This window comes from Anopheles stephensi, unplaced genomic scaffold (genome assembly GCF_013141755.1).
Source record: "Anopheles stephensi strain Indian unplaced genomic scaffold, UCI_ANSTEP_V1.0 ucontig423, whole genome shotgun sequence".
NCBI lineage: Eukaryota > Metazoa > Arthropoda > Insecta > Diptera > Culicidae > Anopheles > Anopheles stephensi.
Genome location: NW_023405373.1, coordinates 320,631 through 334,110, shown reverse-complemented (window position 1 = coordinate 334,110; position 13,480 = coordinate 320,631).

The following is a 13,480-nucleotide window of genomic DNA, read 5'->3' as shown; positions in this document are numbered from 1 at the left end:
GTCAGCCAAAAAATTTCCATAAATTTCCGAATATCCACCGTTTTTCCGACGGAAACGGAATGCACACTCGGTTCACATCACTACAATTCAAACCGCACTCAATTCGATCCATAAATGAGCAAGTTATTTACACTTTTGCATTAAACGCGGTATATCCGCCACGTGGTGGTGCTGTCACACTACTGTCACACTTCTGCCACCTCCGTTTGATCACTTATTTAGCCTACTTAAGACGTTTTTCACTGCGGTTTTTTGGGTTCAATCAATTGATTGCACACTACCACACCGGAAAGGACCGCTTCCGGACAGATCCGTGCGAAATTGGCCGCAAAAACACACACCCGACACTGCATCACCCCCACCACTGATACACTTTTTGGACCACGTAGCTTTCGCACTAATCGGCCGATTTTTACCCCGTTTTCGGCTTGCGCAACATTTTGGCCACCTTATCGACCGTTTTCACTCACTTCCAAACCCGAGAAATTATTTGCCAACCAACTTTGACGGCTTGTTGTTGTTGTTGTTGTTGGTGGTGTGGCATACACGCGCTACATTTCGTCCTTAAAGCAGCGGAAATGCACCGTTTCTTCACTGAAACCACTTTATTGGCCATTTATCACTGAACTGAAACACAAACCGCGCTCCGATCGGTTCACTATCACCGGGAAAACTGTGTCCATCTCAGTCTGCTTACCGCGCTTATGTGTTGGAACCATGGGCCACTTATATACACGTTAATTCACCGATTTTGGAGCCGTTTTCACTTTTGTACTGTAAAGCTTGCCATTTTACCTCCATTATGCATAATATCTGGTGGATCAAGCACAATTTTACCCCCTTTTTAAAAATATAAAAACGGAGCGCACTTTGCACAGAGTGCCAGGCGCACCGGATGACAGCTCGACACTGCTACAGTGACATAACACTGACCAGGCACAACCAAGGTGTATGTATCTAGAGCAAGGTGTATCTATTTAGAACAAGGTGTATGTATTCAGAAGGTGAATTTCTGTCGATTTCACACAGCAACAGCACCATTTCCCAAGATATCTGGTTCCCCTGTTTTCGTAAATTTTTTGGTAAATATATTCGTTAACGAAACTTCCTGGAAAAGATTTACGAAATTCCAAACTATTTCGAGGATAACTTGTTTATGTTTGGATTCTGTTTGATTACATTTTGAACGAACCCCGCTCATAAAATGAACCGGAACCATGTTCATCGAATGTAAACCGCTGATGGCGGACGGTTATCACAACGGATTTACATCCACGGAAGGCTTTCGGAAGGACTTATGGCGTATGTTTAGGAGACGGAAGGTTTCTGTTCGGTCCGAACTGGAAGAGAACGCGCGAAAGAATGGCTTTATGTTTAATAGTAATAGTAGTGTGTAGAAGACGTTATGTAAGTCGTAGTGCAAGAAGTATAAAAGTAAGGTTAGCTAGTAAGGATCAAGGAATAAAGTTCAGATTGAAATCCGCATCCTAACGGAACGTGTGCGCGTTAAAGAAAATCACTGTAGCAGTACTTCTCACACATAGACATTAAAATGGTAAGGAAGTGTCAGAAAAACGATATGAAAATGCAACAAGTTTATAAGAACGTAAAATACGGATGGTCACAAAATGTGTAGAGTCAATTTAAAGATTACGCTAAGCTTAAGAGTTATTTGGGAATCGAGAACGGAATGCTGCTTTTCCATGATAGAGTGATAGTACCATAGAAACTGAAAGAGAAAACCACGCCACGCTGGCGAAGAGGATGAAAATGGCAGCAAGTAGCTAACCATGGTGGAAGAATATGGATCAGGATTTCTATTACGTCATTATTTTTTCCAATCTGTCATTCCAGACAGATTATAATGAAAGAAACATTCGCAACAAAATGGCAAGAAAATTTAAGTCCATTTGAGCGAATACTCATAGATTTTTGTTACTTCGAGAATAGCTCACAAGTGATAGTTGACGAAATTCATACAAGTGTAGGCTCCCATAGTTTTAAGTACCTTATGTTTGTATATATCTGCATATATCTTGATTTAATATGTCAAGTGGAAATAAATACAAAATGTCCCCGCGGCTGGGCATTCAGAAACCGCCTGCCGACCGGACAAGATCGTTGTTTGTGTCGGACTTCTGCCTTCGGTCTTTTAGTACTTCCGAAACAAAGTAAAGTTAAATTTAGCGTTGTTTACAGAAGCTAACATCATGACAAGTATCAGGGCAGAGCGTGTTATCCAAGAGCAAGATACATTTTTCACATGTTTGAGAATGCCACGAGAAAAAGTGTTAGACAATGGGCCTCTATTCAACTCAGGGAAGTAAAAATCATTTTAACATTCAAAAGGTACTAAAGTCAGCAAATCACCACCTTGTCCCCCACAATCTAATGGATAAGTGGACAGAGCGATGAGAACGGTGAAAGATTCAATTATTAGTTACGTGATTCAAAATACTGAATTTCAGAGGAAATTAAATCAGTTTTTGATATCAGACTTCCATCAGAGTCTGAGATCATCAGAGTGTCAGATTTGATGTTTTACAAACGTAAAGCTGAGGTTATGGTTTCGAATTTCAACGGATTAACTAAGTTTTTTCTGCAAAATTTAGTTTCAAATGTTAGCAAGTCGTTTCTATCATTTGATCAAACGATAAATCGATTTTAAGCATCGTTTTGTTACTCCCATGACACTATGACCAAAACATTTTGTACAATAAAATAATCGGTAAAAGACTCGAGAAGGCCCCCCCCTGACAAAATTTGTTAGGCGCTGTAGGATTTACGCCTAAAGGTATGCAATCCGCAGTACACATTGCGGAAGCTTCACAGTGAGCTTTCAGTGTGCTTTCAGTGTGGTCAAAATTGGTTGAAGAAAGTCGAATAAAATATTGTTATTATTTGATTAAAATCCCCTCTCCGCTAACCCTACCATTCATTTTGGCTTATAGGGGCTTCTTACTAATTTTCGGTCGCACTAGGGGTGAACAATCGGGCCCAAAACATGCACGGCGTTTTCGGACGGTAACGGAACAGTAATTCGATGAATACTTGTTACCTTGCATTGATATTCAGCAAAGGAGGAAACATAAGAATATCATAATCACAAACCACTTGTTACAATGTATTGTATCAAGTTCTACTCGCTGTCTAGTAACAGTATTAAGGAACAATGCACAATGTTTACATCAAATGGGTTTTGACCATACAGAAATTCCACTGTACAATAAAAATGACAGGCCACAGTGCTGCACACAAAAGATTCTAGGGGGGGCCTTCTCGAGTCTTTTACCAAATAATCTTATTTATCACGCTTTAAAATCGACCAAATTTTTCTTTTATAGTCCTGGACATCCGCTCTTTCGCATTTTCAACCTTCACATCGTCCAGATTTGTTATAAAAACGTTCAATTGATTTGAGTCTAAATTTTTGTTAACTCCATTGAAGTTTTTTTTGCTCAATGTTTTGTGAATTTTTGACAAAAAAAAATACAATGAACATCAAAACTTATGATGTTGAGAATGCTTTTGCCAAAGTTTTGTAAGATAATAATAATAATAATATTAATAATAATAATTCAAACAATTTAAATAATACATTGTAAAAATATCGCAAGCAGTCGTTTGAAAAACGGGTAAAGGAGTGGTCTTTTTCTATTGTCCATCACTACAAACACTAAAAGGCTTAGCCCTATCATTACATTTAGAGCGTCGCCCGCACGTTGCTTTTAATTTACAGCAGCAATGTTGTCTCAGAGGTGGGCATAGGTGCCTATGGTTGACTATGATTAGAAACGACCTGGCTCTACTCCCCTTGCCGCGACATTGCGATGAGTTTGTCCATTCTCTCATTCATCACATCCATCTGGACCCCCAGGCCTGTTATACGCTTCCGCAACATCTCCTTGTTTGTTACTATTACTGTACTTGTTTGTTACTATTACCTTCCAGCTCTTCGCATCCATCTAAAAATTCATAAAAAAAAATTGTTAGATATATTGCATTTGGAAAAATGTGCAATTTACTAATAATAATTACCTTTAACCAGCAAAAAAGGAACCACACGGAAAATGGGGTTCACATTGCGTGTTCTGCTTGAACGATAAAACTTTTGCTTTGAATTTGATGTGTGACAAACAGCAGCAAGGCGAAAACATAAAACGATCACCGCAATACTCACATACAGCGACCCATCCGGACTCCCAATTCGCGTATAACTGCCGATATCCGTCGTAATCCTGAAATGCGGCGGTTGAAGCACTGACCGCAAAACGATTAGTTTTAACACCTTCCTAGCACATTTGTCACCTTCACGCTTACTACCAAACACACTCAGCAAATTCGAGCAGTTATTCAAGCCCTACCTAACATCACAAACAACAACACATCCACTGGTCCTGTCGAGCAGTTTCCGCACAAGGTCCTCAGCTTTGTACCCAATTTTGTGCTCGTGTGCAACATTCCATATTGCTATCCCTCTTTGCCAGTATGGCAATGATCGTCTGTGCTGCTCTGTCAATTCTTCCACTGCCTGAGTCGATGTGTATACGTGTGTATGCCACTGCTCGACCGTGTAAACGCGCGGTATTGGTATGTATTGTCGCGTCGGTGTAGACTTGACAGGTACGGTGCCGGCACGTAAACAAACCATTGGCCGCAGTTGCTGTTATCGATTAGAATTGTGTTTAGGCAAAGCAACTTTGCCAGCCTAAACATCCGCGTCACGTCGAGATCGCTCCTGTATCGGAGGGACCGTCGCATTAATCAATTGTGTTAAAAATTTGCGGGAAAAACCTAGTGCAATGAAAGCCTTTGGCTCTCTTTCGGAGCCGGCGTAGGAAGCTTCCGGATGTGTTTCGGAGCCGGCATCGGATACTATCGGAGTGTTTAAAGAGGCGGATGAGGTCTCTGAGGGCCAAAGCCTCTTTTAATAAATGGTTTAAAAAAAGAGCTGTTTTGTTTGTGAAGCAAATAGTGGCAAGGCGAAAGAAAACACATATCACAATACATACAAACAGCGTGATCACACACACATGTATACCCCTGGAGCGCAAACGCTCACGCACACCACCCCATAAGCCCGAATCCGAACGTCCTCAGAATGTCCTCAGCCCATGTAAAAACATCCTCAATTTTGTATGGCCGGCGGGCTTGTGACACAAAATTAGGACGTTGCATGCGGATTCGAGCACTTGTATGACGAGTGGGCACGCACTTACCGATAATTTGTGTCACTCCAACAGTGCTTAAAATCAAGCACTTATCGCACACTTCATTTTACTCTTAGAGCCACTCTGAACCAGTAAACACACACACTCCAAAGTATATATCATGCACTATTTGCACCTGTCTGGATATTTGAGCAGTTTAGAGCAGTATTTTAAGCTACCGAACAATTCTAATAAAACAGCAGTACTCGCGAACGCTTAGATTCATTAAAATAACGCTCGAAAAAAATCGAGCACTTTTCGCCAACTTAAATCCACTCATAAAGACGCTGTGACGAATAATCTTACACCAAAGTATACGTGGCACTTTTGGCTCCAGCATCCATATTCGATCAGTAGTCGAGCAACTGCAACATGTCCCAGCAGACCCTCCCAGCCACCAACAGCTATTCCGAACACACTTCCGATTTTACCAGAAAAGCTGCTTGCAATTTGAGCAGTTTTATTTTTTGTCGCTTGGGTACTGGAGATTTCTGTGCGATGGGAAACCGTTTTTGCTTGTGTCAAAATTCGGAAGCCGGAGAGCCGTCAGCCAAACAATTTTCATAAATTTCCGAATTTACACCGTTTTTCCGACGGAAACGGAATGCACACTCGGTTCACATCACTACAATTCAAACCGCACTCAATTCGATCCATAAATGAGCAAGTTATTTACACTTTTGCATTAAACGCGGTATATCCGCCACGTGGTGGTGCTGTCACACTTCTGCCACCTCCGTTTGATCACTTAATTAGCCCCCTTAAGACGTTTTTCACTGCGGTTTTTTGGGTTCGATCAATTGATTGCACACTACCACACCGGAAAGGACCGCTTCCGGACAGATCCGTGTGAAATTGGCCGCAAAAACACACACCCGACACTGCATCACCCCCACCACTGATGCACTTTTTGGACCACGTAGCTTTCGCACATTTTGGCCACCTTATCGACCGTTTTCACTCACTTCCAAACCCGGGAAATTATTTGCCAACCAACTTTGACGGCTTGTTGTTGTTGTTGTTGTTGGTGGTGTGGCCTACACGCGCTACATTTCGTCCTTAAAGCAGCGGAAATGCACCGTTTCTTCACTGAAACCACTTTATTGGCCATTTATCACTTAACTGAAACACAAACCGCGCTCCGATCGGTTCACTATCACCGGGAAAACTGTGTCCATCTGAGTCTGCTTACCGCACTTATGTGCTGGAACCATAGGCCACTTATATACACGTTATTTCACCGATTTTGGAGCCGTTTTCACTTTTGTACTGTAAAACTTGCCATTTTACCTCCATTTTGCATAATATCTGGTGGATCAAGCACAATTTTGACCCACTTTTTTAACAATATAAAAACAGAGCGCACTTTGCACAGAGTGCCACGCGCACCGGATGACAGCTCGACACTGCTACAGTGACATAACACTGCCCAGGCACAACCAAGGTGTATGTATCTAGAGCAAGGTGTATGTATTTAGAACAAGGTGTATGTATTTAGAACAAGGTGTATGTATTCAGAAGGTGAATTTCTGTCGATTTCACACAGCAAACAGCACCATTTCCCAAGTTATCTGGTTCCCCTGTTTTCGTAAATTTTTTGGTAAATATATTCGTTAACATAACTTCCTGGAAAAGATTTACGAAATTCCAAACTATTTCGAGGATAACTTGTTTATGTTTGGATTCTGTTTGATTACATTTTGAATGAACCCTGCTCATAAAATGAACCGGAACCATGTACATCGAATGTAAACCGCTGATGGCGGACGGTTATCACAACGGATTTACATCCACGGAAGGCTTTCGGAAGGACTTATGGCGTATGTTTAGGAGACGGAAGGTTTCTGTTCGGTCCGAACTGGAAGAGAACGCGCGAAAGAATGGCTTTATGTTTAATAGTAATAGTAGTGTGTAGAAGACGTTATGTAAGTCGTAGTGCAAGAAGTATAAAAGTAAGATTAGCTAGTAAGGATCAAGGAATAAAGTTCAGATTGAAATCCGCATCCTAACGGAACGTGTGCGCGTTAAAGAAAATCACAGTAGCAGTACTTCTCACACATAGACATTAAAATGGTAAGGAAGTGTCAGAAAAACGATATGACAATGCAACAAGTTTATAAGAACGTAAAATACGGATGGTCACAAAATGTGTAGAGTCAATTTAAAGATTACGCTAAGCTTAAGAGTTATTTGGGAATCGAAAACGGAATGCTGCTTTTCCATGATAGAGTGATAGTACCATACAAACTGAAAGAGAAAACCACGCCACGCTGGCGAAGAGGATGAAAATGGCAGCAAGTAGCTAACCATGGTGGAAGAATATGGATCGGGATTTCTATTACGTCATTATTTTTTCCAATCTGTCATCCAGACAGATTATAATGAAAGACACATTCGCCACTAAATGGCAAGAAAATTTAAGTCCATTTGAGCGAATACTCATAGATTTTTGTTACTTCGAGAATAGCTCACAAGTGATAGTTGACGAAATTCATACAACTGTAGGCTCCCATAGTTTTAAGTACCTTATGTTTTTATATATCTGCATATATCTTGATTTAAATATGTCAAATGGAAATAAATACAAAATGTCCCCGCGGCTGGGCATTCAGAAACCGCCTGCCGACCGGACAAGATCGTTGTTTGTGTCGGACTTCTGCCTTCGGTCTTTTAGTACTTCCGAAACAAAGTAAAGTTAAATTTAGCGTTGTTTACAGAAGCTAACATCATGACAAGTATCAGGGCAGAGCGTGTTATCCAAGAGCAAGATACATTTTTCACATGTTTGAGAATGCCACGAGAAAAAGTGTTAGACAATGGGCCTCTTTTCAACTCAGGGAAGTAAAAATCATTTTAACATTCAAAAGGTACTAAAGTCAGCAAATCACCACCTTGCCCCCCACAATCTAATGGATAAGTGGACAGAGCGATGAGAACGGTGAAAGATTCAATTATTAGTTACATGATTCAAAATACTGAATTTCAAAGGAAATTAAATCAGTTTTTGATATCAGACTTCCATCAGAGTCTGAGATCATCAGAGTGTCAGATTTGATGTTTTACAAACGTAAAGCTGAGGTTATGGTGTCGAATTTCGACGGATCAACTAAGTTTTTTCTGTAAAATTTAGTTTCAAATGTTAGCAAGTCGTTTCTATCATTTGATCAAACGATAAATCGATTTTAAGCATCGTTTTGTTACTCCCATGACACTATGACCAAAACATTTTGTACAATAAAATAATCTTATTTATCACACTTTAAAATCGACCAAATTTTTCTTTTATAGTCTTGGACATCCGCTCTTTCGCATTTTCAACCTTCACATCGTCTAGCTTTGTTATAAAAACGTTGAATTGATTTGAGTCTAAATTTTTGTTAACTCCATTGAAGTTTTTTTTGCTCAATGTTTTGTGAATTTTTGACAAAAAAAAAATACAATGAACATGAAAATTTATGATGTTGAGAATGCTTTTGCCAAAGTTTTGTAAGATAATAATAATAATAATATTAATTATAATAATTCAAACAATTTAAATTGTACATTGTAAAAATATCGCAAGCAGTCGTTTGAAAATCGGGTAAAGGAGTGGTCTTTTTCTATTGTCCATCACTACAAACACTAAAAGGCTTAGCCCTATCATTACATTTAGAGCGTCGCCCGCACGTTGCTTTTAATTTACAGCAGCAATGTTGTCTCAGAGGTGGGCATAGGTGCCTATGGTTGACTATGATTAGAAACGACCTGGCTCTACTCCCCTTGCCGCGACATTGCGATGAGTTTGTCCATTCTCTCATTCATCACATCCATCTGGACCCCCAGGCCTGTTATACGCTTCCGCAACATCTCCTTGTTTGTTACTATTACTGTACTTGTTTGTTACTATTACCTTCCAGCTCTTCGCATCCATCTAAAATTCATAAAAAAAATTGTTAGATATATTGCATTTGGAAAAATGTGCAATTTACTAATAATAATTACCTTTAACCAGCAAAAAAGGAACCACACGGAAAATGGGGTTCACATTGCGTGTTCTGCTTGAACGATAAAACTTTTGCTTTGAATTTGATGTGTGACAAACAGCAGCAAGGCGAAAACATAAAACGATCACCGCAATACTCACATACAGCGACCCATCCGGCCTCCCAATTCGCGTACAACTGCCGATATCCGTCGTAATCCTGAAATGCGGCGGTTGAAGCACTGACCGCAATACGATTAGTTTTAACACCTTCCTAGCACATTTGTCACCTTCACGCTTACTACCAAACACCCTCAGCAAATTCGAGCAGTTTCGAGCAGTTATTCAAGCCCTACCTAACATCACAAACAACAACACACGCACTTACCGATAATTTGTGTCACTCCAACAGTGCTTAAAAATCAAGCACTTATCGCACACTTCATTTTACTCGTAGAGCCACTCTGAACCAGTAAACACACACACTCCAAAGTATATATCATGCACTATTTGCACCTGTCTGGATATTCGAGCAGTTTAGAGCAGTTTTTTAAGCTGCCGAACAATTCAAATAACAAAGCAGCACTCGCGAACGCTTTGATTCATTAAAACAGCGCTCGAAAAAAATCGAGCACTTTTTGTCAACTTAAATCCATTCATAAAGACGCTGTGACGAATAATCTTACATCAAAGTATACCTGGCACTTTTGGCTCCAGCATCCATATTCGAGCAGTTATCGAGCAACTGCAACATGTCCCAGCAAACCCTCTCAGCCACCAACAGCTATTCCGAACACACTTCCGATTTTACCAGGAAAGCTGCTTGCAATTTGAGCAGTTTTATTTTTTGTCGCTTGGGTACTGGAGATTTTTGTCCGATGGGAATCCGTTTTTGCTTGTGTCAAAATTCGGAAGCCGGAAAGGCGTCAGCCAAAAAATTTCCATAAATTTCCGAATATCCACCGTTTTTCCGACGGAAACGGAATGCACACTCGGTTCACATCACTACAATTCAAACCGCACTCAATTCGATCCATAAATGAGCAAGTTATTTACACTTTTGCATTAAACGCGGTATATCCGCCACGTGGTGGTGCTGTCACACTACTGTCACACTTCTGCCACCTCCGTTTGATCACTTATTTAGCCTACTTAAGACGTTTTTCACTGCGGTTTTTTGGGTTCAATCAATTGATTGCACACTACCACACCGGAAAGGACCGCTTCCGGACAGATCCGTGCGAAATTGGCCGCAAAAACACACACCCGACACTGCATCACCCCCACCACTGATGCACTTTTTGGACCACGTAGCTTTCGCACATTTTGGCCACCTTATCGACCGTTTTCACTCACTTCCAAACCCGGGAAATTATTTGCCAACCAACTTTGACGGCTTGTTGTTGTTGTTGTTGTTGGTGGTGTGGCCTACACGCGCTACATTTCGTCCTTAAAGCAGCGGAAATGCACCGTTTCTTCACTGAAACCACTTTATTGGCCATTTATCACTTAACTGAAACACAAACCGCGCTCCGATCGGTTCACTATCACCGGGAAAACTGTGTCCATCTGAGTCTGCTTACCGCACTTATGTGCTGGAACCATAGGCCACTTATATACACGTTATTTCACCGATTTTGGAGCCGTTTTCACTTTTGTACTGTAAAACTTGCCATTTTACCTCCATTTTGCATAATATCTGGTGGATCAAGCACAATTTTGACCCACTTTTTTAACAATATAAAAACAGAGCGCACTTTGCACAGAGTGCCACGCGCACCGGATGACAGCTCGACACTGCTACAGTGACATAACACTGCCCAGGCACAACCAAGGTGTATGTATCTAGAGCAAGGTGTATGTATTTAGAACAAGGTGTATGTATTCAGAAGGTGAATTTCTGTCGATTTCACACAGCAACAGCACCATTTCCCAAGATATCTGGTTCCCCTGTTTTCGTAAATTTTTTGGTAAATATATTCGTTAACGAAACTTCCTGGAAAAGATTTACGAAATTCCAAACTATTTCGAGGATAACTTGTTTATGTTTGGATTCTGTTTGATTACATTTTGAACGAACCCCGCTCATAAAATGAACCGGAACCATGTTCATCGAATGTAAACCGCTGATGGCGGACGGTTATCACAACGGATTTACATCCACGGAAGGCTTTCGGAAGGACTTATGGCGTATGTTTAGGAGACGGAAGGTTTCTGTTCGGTCCGAACTGGAAGAGAACGCGCGAAAGAATGGCTTTATGTTTAATAGTAATAGTAGTGTGTAGAAGACGTTATGTAAGTCGTAGTGCAAGAAGTATAAAAGTAAGGTTAGCTAGTAAGGATCAAGGAATAAAGTTCAGATTGAAATCCGCATCCTAACGGAACGTGTGCGCGTTAAAGAAAATCACTGTAGCAGTACTTCTCACACATAGACATTAAAATGGTAAGGAAGTGTCAGAAAAACGATATGAAAATGCAACAAGTTTATAAGAACGTAAAATACGGATGGTCACAAAATGTGTAGAGTCAATTTAAAGATTACGCTAAGCTTAAGAGTTATTTGGGAATCGAGAACGGAATGCTGCTTTTCCATGATAGAGTGATAGTACCATAGAAACTGAAAGAGAAAACCACGCCACGCTGGCGAAGAGGATGAAAATGGCAGCAAGTAGCTAACCATGGTGGAAGAATATGGATCAGGATTTCTATTACGTCATTATTTTTTCCAATCTGTCATTCCAGACAGATTATAATGAAAGAAACATTCGCAACAAAATGGCAAGAAAATTTAAGTCCATTTGAGCGAATACTCATAGATTTTTGTTACTTCGAGAATAGCTCACAAGTGATAGTTGACGAAATTCATACAAGTGTAGGCTCCCATAGTTTTAAGTACCTCATGTTTTTATATATCTGCATATATCTTGATTTAATATGTCAAGTGGAAATAAATACAAAATGTCCCCGCGGCTGGGCATTCAGAAACCGCCTGCCGACCGGACAAGATCGTTGTTTGTGTCGGACTTCTGCCTTCGGTCTTTTAGTACTTCCGAAACAAAGTAAAGTTAAATTTAGCGTTGTTTACAGAAGCTAACATCATGACAAGTATCAGGGCAGAGCGTGTTATCCAAGAGCAAGATACATTTTTCACATGTTTGAGAATGCCACGAGAAAAAGTGTTAGACAATGGGCCTCTATTCAACTCAGGGAAGTAAAAATCATTTTAACATTCAAAAGGTACTAAAGTCAGCAAATCACCACCTTGTCCCCCACAATCTAATGGATAAGTGGACAGAGCGATGAGAACGGTGAAAGATTCAATTATTAGTTACGTGATTCAAAATACTGAATTTCAGAGGAAATTAAATCAGTTTTTGATATCAGACTTCCATCAGAGTCTGAGATCATCAGAGTGTCAGATTTGATGTTTTACAAACGTAAAGCTGAGGTTATGGTTTCGAATTTCAACGGATTAACTAAGTTTTTTCTGCAAAATTTAGTTTCAAATGTTAGCAAGTCGTTTCTATCATTTGATCAAACGATAAATCGATTTTAAGCATCGTTTTGTTACTCCCATGACACTATGACCAAAACATTTTGTACAATAAAATAATCTTATTTATCACGCTTTAAAATCGACCAAATTTTTCTTTTATAGTCCTGGACATCCGCTCTTTCGCATTTTCAACCTTCACATCGTCCAGATTTGTTATAAAAACGTTCAATTGATTTGAGTCTAAATTTTTGTTAACTCCATTGAAGTTTTTTTTGCTCAATGTTTTGTGAATTTTTGACAAAAAAAAATACAATGAACATCAAAACTTATGATGTTGAGAATGCTTTTGCCAAAGTTTTGTAAGATAATAATAATAATAATATTAATAATAATAATTCAAACAATTTAAATAATACATTGTAAAAATATCGCAAGCAGTCGTTTGAAAAACGGGTAAAGGAGTGGTCTTTTTCTATTGTCCATCACTACAAACACTAAAAGGCTTAGCCCTATCATTACATTTAGAGCGTCGCCCGCACGTTGCTTTTAATTTACAGCAGCAATGTTGTCTCAGAGGTGGGCATAGGTGCCTATGGTTGACTATGATTAGAAACGACCTGGCTCTACTCCCCTTGCCGCGACATTGCGATGAGTTTGTCCATTCTCTCATTCATCACATCCATCTGGACCCCCAGGCCTGTTATACGCTTCCGCAACATCTCCTTGTTTGTTACTATTACTGTACTTGTTTGTTACTATTACCTTCCAGCTCTTCGCATCCATCTAAAAATTCATAAAAAAAAATTGTTAGAT